At 48.7% G+C, this 12997-nt stretch overlaps 1 protein-coding gene across 3 annotated transcripts in view; it reads right to left on the bottom strand.

The window, feature by feature from the left end:
• The window catches only part of PRKN (parkin RBR E3 ubiquitin protein ligase), a 1256589-nt gene that overhangs the window by 50185 nt on the left and 1193407 nt on the right, over window positions 1–12997 (bottom strand). The window lies entirely within an intron of this gene.

A 12997-nucleotide genomic window follows, 5' to 3' on the forward strand; every position in this document is an offset into this window, starting at 1 on the left:
AGACCACACCCCATCTTCACCCCGTCATCCTCACATGCCCAGTACAGACCTCAGGTTCTCTAGACTGAGCCCGGGCGGATGGTTTTGAGCAGAGGGCCTCTCCCCGCCCCCACAGCGCTCGTGAGTGTCCTGGTCACCGGGAGCCTAGGGCAGTGTGTCATTATTACTCACTTCTCTGCACATTTTTCCCGCTAGGCTGTGCGCTCCAGGAGGGCAGGAACACCTTAGCCCTGTTTCTGCTGCTGGGGTCTAACAGAGCCGCTGTCACGTGTGCAGGAATGGACAGACGCATGCAGAATTGACTAGCAGAAGGAGCTAGAAAAGTCTACGCTTCTGAGAAACACAAGGGGGACGCAGTGTTAGGAGAACCCGGCTGTGAGAATGAGGAGGACGGCCCAGGGGACTGGAGGGAGGAGACGGACGCATTCGAGGACGGGGAGTTCTTTCGTGACCTTTGAGCCCACGCTTTTGGTGCAAGGATGTTATTTTCAGGCAACTTCAGAAGCTAAGTTCACAGGGATGGTGGCGGGCAGAAGGCTTCACGGCGGAGGGATCTGATTTGGATTTGAAAACAGAAAAAGACCATGGAAAGAAAGAATGAGCTGCTATTAAGGGGCGGGGGGTAGTGGTGGGAGGAAAGCCCTGGAGAAAGTCAAGGCCAGGGAGACCGAAACGCTGCAGACAGAGGATTGTGGTTGAAAGGAAGAGGGCTGGCTTTCCAGGCTTGCAGGAAGGCGAAATCCCGGGATAGCAACATGCCGATGGGAAGGTTGTCTGAAAGAGACCCCTCTGTGCAAAAGTAGCTATGAACCTTCTGGAATCAAGGGGCAGAGGGGGATTGCGCAGACCTGGAATAGTCATTGTCATCTGATGACAGGAGTTGAGAGGCCCCCCCATGCGGAGGACCCAGCTGATGCAACAGCGCCACCCCTGGTTCCCTGCTGGAACAGCAGCAGCGGCGCCTGCGGCGGGTTCAAAGAGCAGCGTCTCAGTCCCTCCCAGGAGGGCTGACTCAGAATCCGCATTTTGGCACAAGCCCTGGTGACTTGTGTGCACACAGAACGCTAGAAGCACGGCCCTAGTATATATGGACCACAACTTCTTTTTTTTTTTTTTTTAAGATTTTATTTATTTATTTGGCAGAGATAGAGACAGCCAGTGAGAGAGGGAACACAAGCAGGGGGAGTGGGAGAGGAAGAAGCAGGCTCATAGCAGAGGAGCCTGATGTGGGGCTCGATCCTGCAACGCCGGGATCACGCCCTGAGCCGAAGGCAGACGCTTAACCGCTGTGCCACCCAGGCGCCCCTGGACCACAACTTCTTAATCTAGTCATCTGTTGAAGGGCATCTCGGCTCCTTCCATGATTTAGCTATTGTGGACAATGCTGCTATGAACATTGGGGTGCATATGGCCCTTCTCTTCACTACGTCTGTATCTTTGGGGTAAATACCCAGTAGTGCAATGGCTGGGTCATAGGATAGTTCAATTTTTAACTTTTTAAGGGACCTCCACACTGTTTTCCAGAGTGGCTGTACCAACTTGCATTCCCACCAACAATGTAGGAGGGATCCCCCTTTCTCCACATTCTGTCCAGCAATTGTTGTTTCTTGCCTTGTCAATTTTTGCCATTCTAACTGGCGTAAGGTGGTATCTTAGTGTGGTTTTGATTTGAATTTCCCTGATGGCTAGTGATATTGAACATTTTTTCATGTGTCTGTAGCCATTTGTATGTCATCACTGGAAAAGTGTCTGTTCATATCTTCTGCCCATTTTACGCTTTGTTTATTTGTTTCTCGCATATTGAGTTTGAGAAGTTCTTTGTAGATCTTGGATACCAGTCTTTTATCTGTAGTATCATTTGCAAATATCTTCTCCCATTCCGTGGGCTGCCTCTTAGTTTTTTTTGACTGTTTCCTTGGCTGTGCAGAAGGGATGTACTGTATGGTGACTAACATAATATAATAAAAAAACACTAAAAAAAAAAAAAAGAAGCACGGCCCTAGCTCGTTCACTCCATGAAATTTCGCTGAGCACACACACCGTGTGCCAGGCAGCCCTGCGTACACAGGGGTGTAGAACATGGAACCCCCAGGCTCCTGTGAGCCACTGTTCACCCTCCCTCTTATCCTCGCTTCCTCTGCCCAGCCCTCCAGCCACCCGAGAGGTATTTATCGAGCATGTGCGCGTGCTGTGCTAGGCAGTGCATGTGGTACACATGTTGGTCATTGTTCTTGACCTCCTTGAGTTTGTATTCACTGCGTCCTCATCCTGGTGGTGGCCAAGGTTCTGGGGGAGCACAGGGTGTGAGCACCAACAACCCTGGGCAGTCATGCTAGGTCTCCAGGAGAAAGTAGAGGGTATACTGAGATCCAGTTGAGTTTGGTCCAAATGATAGGCCCCCAAATAGTGCTAATTCCAAGTGTTTGGGCAGTGCAAGCATTGGGCGTGCAGGGGGAAGGAAGGATGGCTCTTCCTACCCCGAACCACTAAGTGGGAGTTGCTGAGAGGTACAGGAAGTGGTGCCAGGCATGGGGTGGGGATTGGGATGAGAGTGAGGGTGAGGGCAGGAGGGGCGGCTCTGTGGGAAGCTGCAGGATTCTGGCCGGGTGGCCCAGGCAGGAGGAGGGGCTGCAGTGTGCAGGCACAAGCAGCAGTCAGACAGAGCCAGACTGGGGGCGATGAGGAGCTGGAAAGCCTCTAGCTTTAGAGAGTCAGCCATGGGGTGGTGGGAAAAAACACTCATTTAGAAAATCAATTTTTGATACTGGGAATGCATTACCGATAAAACCCAGCGGGAATGGACTCTCCTAGAGTAATTCTGCAGCATTTTTGTCTCTTTGATTCTGAAACCATTGGCAAAAGGACACAGTCTGAAACAGCACTGTCCATTAGAAAGAGGAGTCATTTTAAAATGGGCCACATAAAAAAATAAAAAGGAAACAGGTGACATAAATATTTAACCCAATATATCCCAAATAGTATTTTCAACATGGAATCAGTACAAGTGTCATTTTAAAAAAAATTATTTGAGAGAGACAGAGAGGGGCATGGGGAGAAGCAGGCTCCCCGCTGAGCAGGGAGCATGATGTGGGGCTCCATCCCAGGACCCTGGGATCGTGACCTGAGCCGAAGGCAGATGCTTAACCAACTGAGCCACCCAGGCGCCCCAACAAGTGTTGTTATTTTACTTTTTTTTTGGTCATGAATTCTTCGGAATCTGGTGGGTATCGTACAATCACGGCACGTCTCCGCTTGGACCAGCTGCCTTCCAGGGGCTCAGCTGCTGCACGCGGTGGGCAGCTACCATGCCAGACAGGGAAGACTGAGAAGAGCCCGCTAGTCTGAGGGCTACTCGGACGGCGTAGATGCCCGGTTAAGGAACAACAGAACGAAAGTAGCAGAACACCTTCAACAGGGTGTAAGTAAGCAGGGCAGGGTGAGGTGGGGGCACAGAGAAGATAAGAAAATGAAGAGTTCATGGAAAGAAATTCATATATATATTTTTTCTAATAAGGGATGCTCTTTATTTTTAGCCTTGGAAGACTGGCTTTGCACTGTGATGGAACAAAGACCCGGAGGACACAGAAAATCAGTGTAATTAGAGAAAATGAGGTGTAACTGTCTGCAGTGAGAATTTCCCAGTCACACGCTGTAAGTTATTTGTTGAAAGAAAGCCCGAAAATCAGTAGGGGCCGAGTTATCGCTAACTTCCCTGGTGTCAGGGGCGCCTCATTTACCTGCTTGTTCTCTTTGTCAGATCGCGTACCCAGGGCAGATAGCGTCCCGGCCATTAATCATGACATGGACTGTGGATCCGACTTGGGCACAAAAAACCGTTTGTGATGTCCGCGACACTGTCCTCCGTGTAAGTGATAACCCCAGGATGAACTGAATACATACAAAGTCACAGAAATCTGCAGTTCTAGTCCCGTCGGTTTGAGCCCGTATTCCTGACGTCTTGTAAGTCGGCCAACCACGGGGCTCCGGTGAAGGACATTGGCTTTTACGTGTGAAGAAGGATTAGTCCGGAGCCCTGTGCCGAGAAGCCTTAGACCCTCACGATGTGAGCAAGAAGACTTCCATTTGCCAAGTGTAGACGGATCCCAGTGAGTGAAGGGCCGCTGACACCACAGCACCACAGAATAATTTCAGGCACAAGCTTCTGGGTATAAAATCAAGGAGCCACGGGCGTGTAATGAACAGCACGGGGTCTAGAGGTAATAATATGATAGTAGATCTTACAAATCGTAGGAAAAAAATTTTTTTTTGCATAAATAGGGAATTATGTTGTACTCCTGAAACTAACATATTGCTGTATGTCAATTAACCTGAATAACAACAACCAAAAAGCTTTCATCTTGAAAGTTAGAACCAGGACCTGAATTTCATCCTTGAAGTGAAGCACACTAACAACAGAAGCTGAAACAGACCTCCAGACCGTCTCCGGCCCTCTCCACGTGCACCACCACCATGTCTGCGGGTCCGCGGCATTGGGAGGCCGGCCACCCCCTATTTAAAGCTCTTCTGGACCTCAGCTGTTCTCGCCCTGGGACCGCTGGCCTACATGATCACTCACGGCGATTCCAGCTCGAAGCTGCGGAGAAGAGACCGAGAAGGGGCTGGCTGTTCATTCGCACACCCGTCTCCGTGGAGCTAAGCCACTGAACGCGTCTGTTTGTGTTCTCAACGCTTCCAGAAAGTTCACAGCTTGGGCGCCTGCTTGTGGCGGGAGCAGTTCCTGCGTTACCCTCCCCCGATAGGCATCGGTCCCCTGAGCAGCACACGAGGGTGAAAGCCCACAGCCCTAGAGAGCCGGGCCCCACCGAGGCCCCACCTTCTGAATCGGTGCGAAGACGCCTTGGGACGAGTGTTGGCAGCAGATAACGCCGGACTGGGGGGGCGGTGAGCAGCGGCCCCAGCCCAGTGCCTTCGGCGACCCGAGAAATGTTATCTCCCAGCAACACACACCTTGCAGTGTCTGACTAACAGGTAAAATAAAATCCAGACTTACAGGCCTCTCTCCCATCTAAGGTTTTTTTTCCCTCCTGATTTTATTGCTTTGTGGAGGAAGTGGAAAGAAGCTAATTAAGTCCCGCTGAAGAGCAAGTACCTGGACTCCAGTCTCAGAGCTGCTAAGCGAATGGCGGACTGCTGGGGCCAGGAATGAAATGTCATCTACGTTGCTGCCTCTTTACTGGTACCTTTTTGTCCCAAAGCACAAGAGACGCTCATTAAGCCAAATAATGTTGAACAGAGAAGTGTAAATGGTCCGCTTTGCGGTGCCCCCCCTCGCCCCCCACGGTTTGGTGCCAGAGAGTGTTAGAGCCACGGGGCCCTGGGAGAGCGGATCGATCATCTTTACGGTGGAAAGGCACCCCGTTTCTTCTGCCGTTCTTACTCATGTTGGAACATAATATTATTCTGTATTTTTAAAAAATTGCCCAGCACTTTGGATTATGCCAGGCATAATGGGCATTTAGTGAGTATTTTTAGGGATAATTATAATGATCTAACACCTTATTATTTGAAATTCTAGTTCTGTGTCTAGAATCAAATTTTCAAAAGGCTAATAGCTCATAAAGGAGCCTTCGCTGCGATCCTGTGGAAGAACGGCAGACTGCTCACGGGCTGGGTTATTGGTTTGCATGGACTCACTCGTCCGTTCCATGAGCGTTTGCTGAGAGGCCTTGCCTCCGGGCAGTGCAGGGTCTGGGCGGGGGCAGGGAGCAAGGGGCCAGCGGGCCTCTGGGAGGCTGGGTCTTTGCCGAGCACAGCCTCGCCTCGAGAGTGTCCCTGGTGGTCCTCCTTTGCCCGCTAACCCACTATACTGGTACTTTGATTCTCATTGAGGAACTCGCTTTGGGCAGACTTCCCTGACCCCAAGCCTGGGTTCGCTGCTCTCCTGGCATGCTCACCAGCCCGTCCCTAACCCTAGCCTCATTCCCACCACCTGTGCTGGGTGTGTCCTTATCCATCATCCCCTCCAGATCCAAGTTCCTTGAGGGTGGGGACATGGTAATGCCCACCCATGTGTCCTGAGTGCTGCTATCTCCAGCACTTGGCCCTGAGTACGTTCATGATTCAAGGGAGCCAAAAAGGGAATGGAGACCCCATCAGACAATTACACTATGGCATCAGTGCTATGACAGGGCTTAGACCCGTCATAGACAAGGGAGGGGTTTGCCCCCTCCAGGAAGTCTGGCCAAATTCGCCGGCCCTGGTGACCCTTCCAGGCTTGAAGGGGAAACTGGATTAAGTGAGATGAGAACGGGACAGTCCGACAAACTAAGCTTGAGTATGGTTTCCTGTCTCCGTGACCCCAGCAGCATCAGCCACTTCCAGTTAGTTGAGATCCCAAATTAAGATAACAAAATGTATCAGGATGTCCCCCTGTTCACATGACCTGTAATAATACATTTCTATGACTCCACATTCAGAAAGGCCTTTCTGTAGGAAAAGGTATCATGGTGCGTATCACTCCCTGCAAATGACATGAGTCATGGTGACATTTCTTCGTCAGAAGGCTCTGTGTGTAGGCAGTGAGATGCTTATTCCAAACAAGCCACAGAACTTCCCCTTTATTGCTACAGCAAACCTGACACCCTCCTTTCTCGAATCAGCAGCAACTGAGAAATGCTAAGGGTGCAGACTTGCATGGACTGGGTTGGCTTTCCAGAAGGAAAGCATAATCTTCTCTGATTCTTTTAAAAAAAAAAGGAACTGATGCTTCTAATGGGGTGGTCTGACATAGGTTTATTATTTCTTATTTTCATGGAATGCAGGAAGGTTGACTAAATGATAAAGTTGCTTCTTACCAGCTCCTTCGGCTTGAAGACTCTTTGACCTGAATACTGATTTATGTCCCCAAGCAGCTCTCTCAGACCTTTACTTCTGTGCAGACCGAGAACAAACTGTGTGGCGTGAAACAGGCTTTGTCACACAGGGACAAGATTTACAATAGGATTTGAGGGAAAAGGCCATTAATTGCCATTTGTTGTCATATGATCAGGTGCCTCTTTTCCAAGACTGCTGCTACTTTGTGGCAGAAGCCATGGCCCACTGAGCTGCTATACTGAGAAGTGGGTCCCCCATAATCGGTATTTGTGGCCAGGTCCTAGGGGATGTGAACAGGAACCAGGGGTCCTCGAGGACTCACAGACAGGCAGGCTCACGTTCCAAGTTTCACATCCTGGGGAGTCATTTACGAAGTGGCAACAGGGGACCAGGAGTAGGATTAGTGGCAGATCTGCACCTGCGGCTTTCGATACGGAGTTAAAATAGTGGATTTTTAAAAGAGGATTTTTGCTCCTATCAGTTTTGAAAAATACACTTTACTTTGCTGAAGGGGAATGTTAAGTTAGTCTCAAGAATTAAAATAAGGTTCATGTTGGTCATAAACCCACTAACTAAAGAAGCTAATGAGCAGTCTGTGGACAGGAATTGACCCTGACGACCCTGGTTTTATTTTCTTCCCTACAAATTTTGGAGATTTGATGTAATTCTTGCATTTACAATTAAATCTTCCCACTTAGTGTCTAATTTTCTAATGTTATAAGGTTTACTTTGGTGCTCTCTGAAAGGGGGCTTCATATTTTTGCTATTTCTCAAATCCATCCAAAATGTACTGTGGGCAGCTCCAAGCTCTCCTTTTGAAGCAACATGTCAGATTTACTGCTGCAATCACTGTGACTTGATAGGAATGTCTTAGTCTGTTCTTCTGATCTGTGACCTGAGTCACGCTTTGAGTGCAGTGCCTTCCGTGTCATGACAACTGGTTTCTCCGTAGGTATTAGCTCAAATGAAATGCCTGTTAGGCTAATGGCAATAAACTGACTTTCAACAAGCAATTTCTAAACTCCTTTATCCCCAGTAATTTCCATTCCACTCACGTGGAATGGATTCTCCTCTCTTCATGTTCAGGGATCAGCAACGTTGAAATGGAAGTACAGCTTATTTCTGTCAATCCGTGCTCCTTACTGAGTCATGCTCGGTGTTATCGCCACAATCTGGGGTTTGTAAATTTGCCATCATGCTGCAGGCGATGAATTATGATGTCAACACGATTACATCATCCCTGAAGAATGTGGAAATGCAGCTGGAATTAGTAAGAATGCTTGGGCACTGTTGTTACAGGTGAGGGCGAAACTCCCCACTGCGTTGGAGACATTATGCATACTGGCCAACCAACGGTTTAGGTTTGTTTCATATTTTTAATAAAATAGAACTTTTGAGGAATTTAAGATTAACCTAACATGAACTGTATTAACCTCAAAGGCTCTATAATGAGTATCCTCTGTCATTAAAATTTCTTTATATTTTTATAAATATGATCTCACAATTTTTTGCATGGAAAGTCATGCCAAAATTATTCTAGTTATTCCAAGATATGATCATGGTAGCTGATTATTAGTGAATCGTAAATACAGAAATGTGCCCACGTGATGAACAAGAAATACCAGGGCTCATCCTCTGGCACAGGTGAGAGAGGAGGGGGTGGGGAAGACACCAGCCCCTCTGTTGGCAGGAGGACCGCTCACAGTACATCTGTTTTCTGGGAGGCAACTTCACCTACTGGATGGCTTCATTCCACAAGGATGCTAATTGTACAAAGCACCTTCCGTTTCATAACAGCTTGAAAGAAGAAAGAAAAAAACCCCTACTGCCATCGTAAACATTGACATGGACCTAAAACATTAGTCGGATTTCAGAAATGTGAAAATACATAAAAATGTGCTTCTTGGAGCTGAGGAAATGTTCCTATGCAGAGCCTTAAAAACAAGCACATACTTTGACCCTCAAATTTCCTCTTCTAGGAATTCTTTCTAAAAAGAAATAAGAAATGTAGCAAAAATTCAGCACCAGGAAGAGTATCACCATTCTGCAAGATAAATACTTCAGTAAACCACGGCACTGCCTTGGGAATGGATGTCAGGTCACCGTGAAGCAGGGCGTGCTGGAGAAATGCAAAGATGTTTGCGACGAGGATTCAGGGGCGAGAACTGCTGACACAGCACTTCCGCAAAAACCCATTTGTGTTAAAAAAATGTGTGTGTGTGTGCGCGTGCGTGTGTGTGTATGCACGTAAAGAGCATTCAAGAAAACTCTGCAGCAGTGAGTCAAAAATCCCACCTCTAACTACATGGAATTAGGGTTGCTTTCTTTCTTTTTCCCCTTTAGTTTTACGATAATTTTCTGACATGTTATCATAAGCGTACATTGCTTTTGTAATACTGAAGATCTTTCGGTTTTCATTTGACAAAGGTATTTTGGAGGAGTTCCTGGGCTGGGTTCATGGACCCACACTGCTGAGGGCTGATGAGCACAGACGCACTCCACTGGCCAGAGGGTAAGCGGCAGTGTGGACGGATGCATGCTGAATAACAGGAAGGTTCTGAAGCCGGGAGAGAGAGTTGTGTGTATGCTGTTGGCATACATGACTACAGGGGTCGTCTTCTTCTTCTTCTTCTTCTTTTTTTTTTGGTACCCATATAACATCACTCGAGTCATCCATGGAGGTTAGAAAAGCATCCAGAGGTATAATTCACAATGACGCCTCCTCCCTTGCTTTACTGAAATACGGTATTAGGAAATGGCTAAAGAAATCCTATGCAAAATAGAGAGGCCTTGCCCATTTACATACTATTCCTACAACAGTTCATAAGGATAAGGCAAGTCTTGCAGATGCTGTATTGGAAACGTCGATTTTTTAAACACTGTGGTTGTGTGGTTGAGAATAGCCTTCAATACTACAAGCATTTTGGACAGAAAATCTCTCAGACTATTAGACTATTATGTGTTCTCTAATGTGCCAGGTTATAATGGCCATATGGCTCCCAGAGTGGGATCTTCAAGAATAAATTACCAAATGGCACATTACACACTAATAAATACATCGAAGTGGGGAAGGACCCAGTCTTTTCAGCCTGGCACCTTTCCAGGAGCAGAGACAGTGACTTTCATACCAAAAGCACCTTTCAGTTCAAAGGAAAGTTGAGTGCTTGCTGGATATTTTTAGATTGCCAGAAGGTTCAATGGAATCACATAAGGCTGTCACTATAAAAAGGAAAGCAATCCCCAACCTTGGGTTGATACTTTGCAAATAGCAATCCGGGGAATAAGCATTTAAAACCTTATTGGAAACTACGTGTTGCAAACCCAGTTCTCTCTCATGGTCTGATCCGCATTCCCGTCCCACCTGCACACGAGCTCACAGAAGCACACCTTCTCCACGGCAGTTTGCCTTTCCTTCACCACCAAGTTTCTTGCCGCTCCCTCAGATCAATAGAACTGCTATGTATCTATATAAATCTGAGCAGCAGATCCATTCTCATAAAGTTTACCCTTGCCTTGCTTTTAAGCTGAGAAGAACTGAAAAATATTTCAGCCAGTATTTGAAACAGGAAGATTACATTCTGTCTTATATGTATCGTGAGTAAAAGGGCTGAGCTGGGCACCGGTGTTCTTTTCGGTTCCTGTGTCAGGATGAAAAAGATCATGGGTATCAGCCTGGAGATCCCTGTGCACCTGCTGGGTCAGCAGCTTGGTGCTTTCCGTGCCGGCTGCCCTTGAAAAGGTGGATGGAGAAGACTTCCGGCATCCGGTACCGGGAGTGGCAAGGGTCTGCGGCAGGCATGTGGGCAGGAAATCTGAAAGTGAGCGTGAGTGGGTGTGGGGATACTAGTGAGTGCATTTCGCTTGGGTGCAGTGTATGCATTTGTGTGGAGACACAGCTGCCCCAAATGGTCGTGTAAGTAGCACAGGCCACATGGCAGCTGGTGGCCCTGGTACCTGAGTCGTTGGCCGGCCGTGTCCCCTCTGGGCCCGTGTTTGGGAGTGGTGGCTGGAGTCGGGGCTGCTCCAAGCTTGACTTTCACCTCTAAGACCTGGTTCTTTTTTTTTTTTTTTTAAAGATTTTATTTATTTGACAGAGAGAGAGACAGCCAGCGAGAGAGGGAATACAAGCAGGGGGAGTGGGAGAGGAAGAAGCAGGCTCCCAGCAGAGCAGCCTGATGTGGGGCTCGATCCCAGAACGCTGGGATCACGCCCTAGCCGAAGGCAGATACTTAATGACTGCGTCACCCAGGCGCCCCTAAGACCTGGTTCTTTGTCAGCTCTGTCCTGGCCTGGAGGAGGCACATACGACCTTTAGCTATGAGCAGCTGTGCCTGGCCTTTCAGTAAGACCAGGGTCCCCAGGACCAACTGTAACTGGGCTCCAGCTTGAGCTTTCAAGCCTGCACAGCGCTCGTGGCCGCCTAAGGCCGTGCTCCTGGGCTGATGCTCTGAGGAGCCTGGGGTTCGAGCTGGCCAGACGCTGGGCAGCGGGATAGGAAGCATGAGCAATTTCCTACACTCTGGCTCTCTGGCTCTCATTGGGGCCATATGGTTGGCTATGAGGAAGCAGATGGAGCTGGGGGAGGCACCAGGGCTGGGAGGGAGGGGAGGAGGACTTGGTAATTGTGAAGACCAGGAAGAAGTGCGGTTTGAAATACACCACCTCGTCTCATGAACATGGTATATGAAGGGTCTGGATGCCAGTAGCACCAAGTACACAAAGTTAACCCAGGAGCTGATGGAATGTTTCATCCCCAGAAGGATTGGAGACTCCTTAAACCAAAACCAAACAAAGCACCTTATCTATCCCCCACTTGTAAGAATGACAGGAAGGGCCACGGGATGGCTTGATGACGTCACAAACTCCAGTGTCCGGCAGGTGGGGCCTCTTCAACTGAAATCCTTTCCTCCCATTGAAAGAAGGCAGCGCTCACATGCGGCCTCCCCTTAGCTGATTTTATTGTGTGGATCAATAAGTTAAGACTGTAAGCAATAATATAAACCATTGCTGTTTTTCAAGGACACTTGTAAGCTCTCATTTCATTGCGAGGCAAGATTTATTACCTCTGTTTTGTTGATGAGACCCTAGAGACCCTCTTTCAGAGAGTCTGGGTACCATGGCGACAAGCATTACTGAAGAGGGAAATATAGGGGCTGCCTGTGGAAGCTTCATGTGGCATAGCTGGTGGCCTGGGGATGCGTTCGTCCCTTCCTTCCTGCCTTTGTTTCTTCCTTCATTCGTTCATTTGTTTGTTCATTCATTCAGTGCATGCTTACGAAGCATCAGCTATGTGTCATTTCTGCGGCGAGTCCTGAAGATGGGCTAGTGATCACGACACGCTTTGTGTCTGCCTCATTCAGCTTCGACTCGACTGGGCCAGAGCACTCGACACTTGGAATATTCGCACAATACTACGGAGTAGAATATTTCAGGAGCAAGCTTTACTCTGGCTCCTGTGGAAACTGTATTACCTTTCCCAAACCTCTACGTAACACAGGGGGTCAGGTCCTGATGAGGCCGTAGGAAAGGACTGTGTATTAGGGCAACGTTGCCCTTTACTTTTGGAAACCAGTCCTGCCTCCTGCAGGGGGCCTGCAAAGCATGATCTGGAAGGTCTGTGCCAGACTCCCCGTCACATACACATTCCCTGTCCCCCTGACAGGGCCCTGCCCTCCTCCCCCTCCTCGTCCCCTTTCTCTGCTTGAGTCCCCTTTCCAGAAGAAAGGCCATTAGAGATTCATATTTATGTGTTATCGAAAAGGGAATGATGGCGTTAGCAGTTCATCAGCACGTCAACTAGGTTAACGGAATGAATCACAGAAGGCTGCGATGTGGCCAGCTGGGGATAGAGCCCAAGGTGGGGCTATTCCAGTGGGAATTGCAGAGAAGGTGGGAAGCAGGCGGGCTCAGGCAGGTGGGCTGGGGGGCCGGGAAACACTTGGACGGTGAGGGTGGCAAGAAGGGGCTGGGCCAGGGAAGCCCACAGTAGGACTGGGTCGTGCTGGCCCCCATGTGGGCTGGCCACGGAGGGCAGTGGCTTTCTGTCCATTGCATTCCACATTAGTCAGGCTGAGGAGGGAGACCTGAGGTCATTCCTGGGGACAAGGATAATGCCAGACAAATGAGCTGTCCGATCGCCCCCAGCTCTGAGGAAACCAATTCC

This window comes from Ursus americanus, chromosome 11, assembly GCF_024610735.1.
Source record: "Ursus americanus isolate L20-20 chromosome 11, mUrsAme1.1.p, whole genome shotgun sequence".
In the NCBI taxonomy this organism is placed as follows: domain Eukaryota; kingdom Metazoa; phylum Chordata; class Mammalia; order Carnivora; family Ursidae; genus Ursus; species Ursus americanus.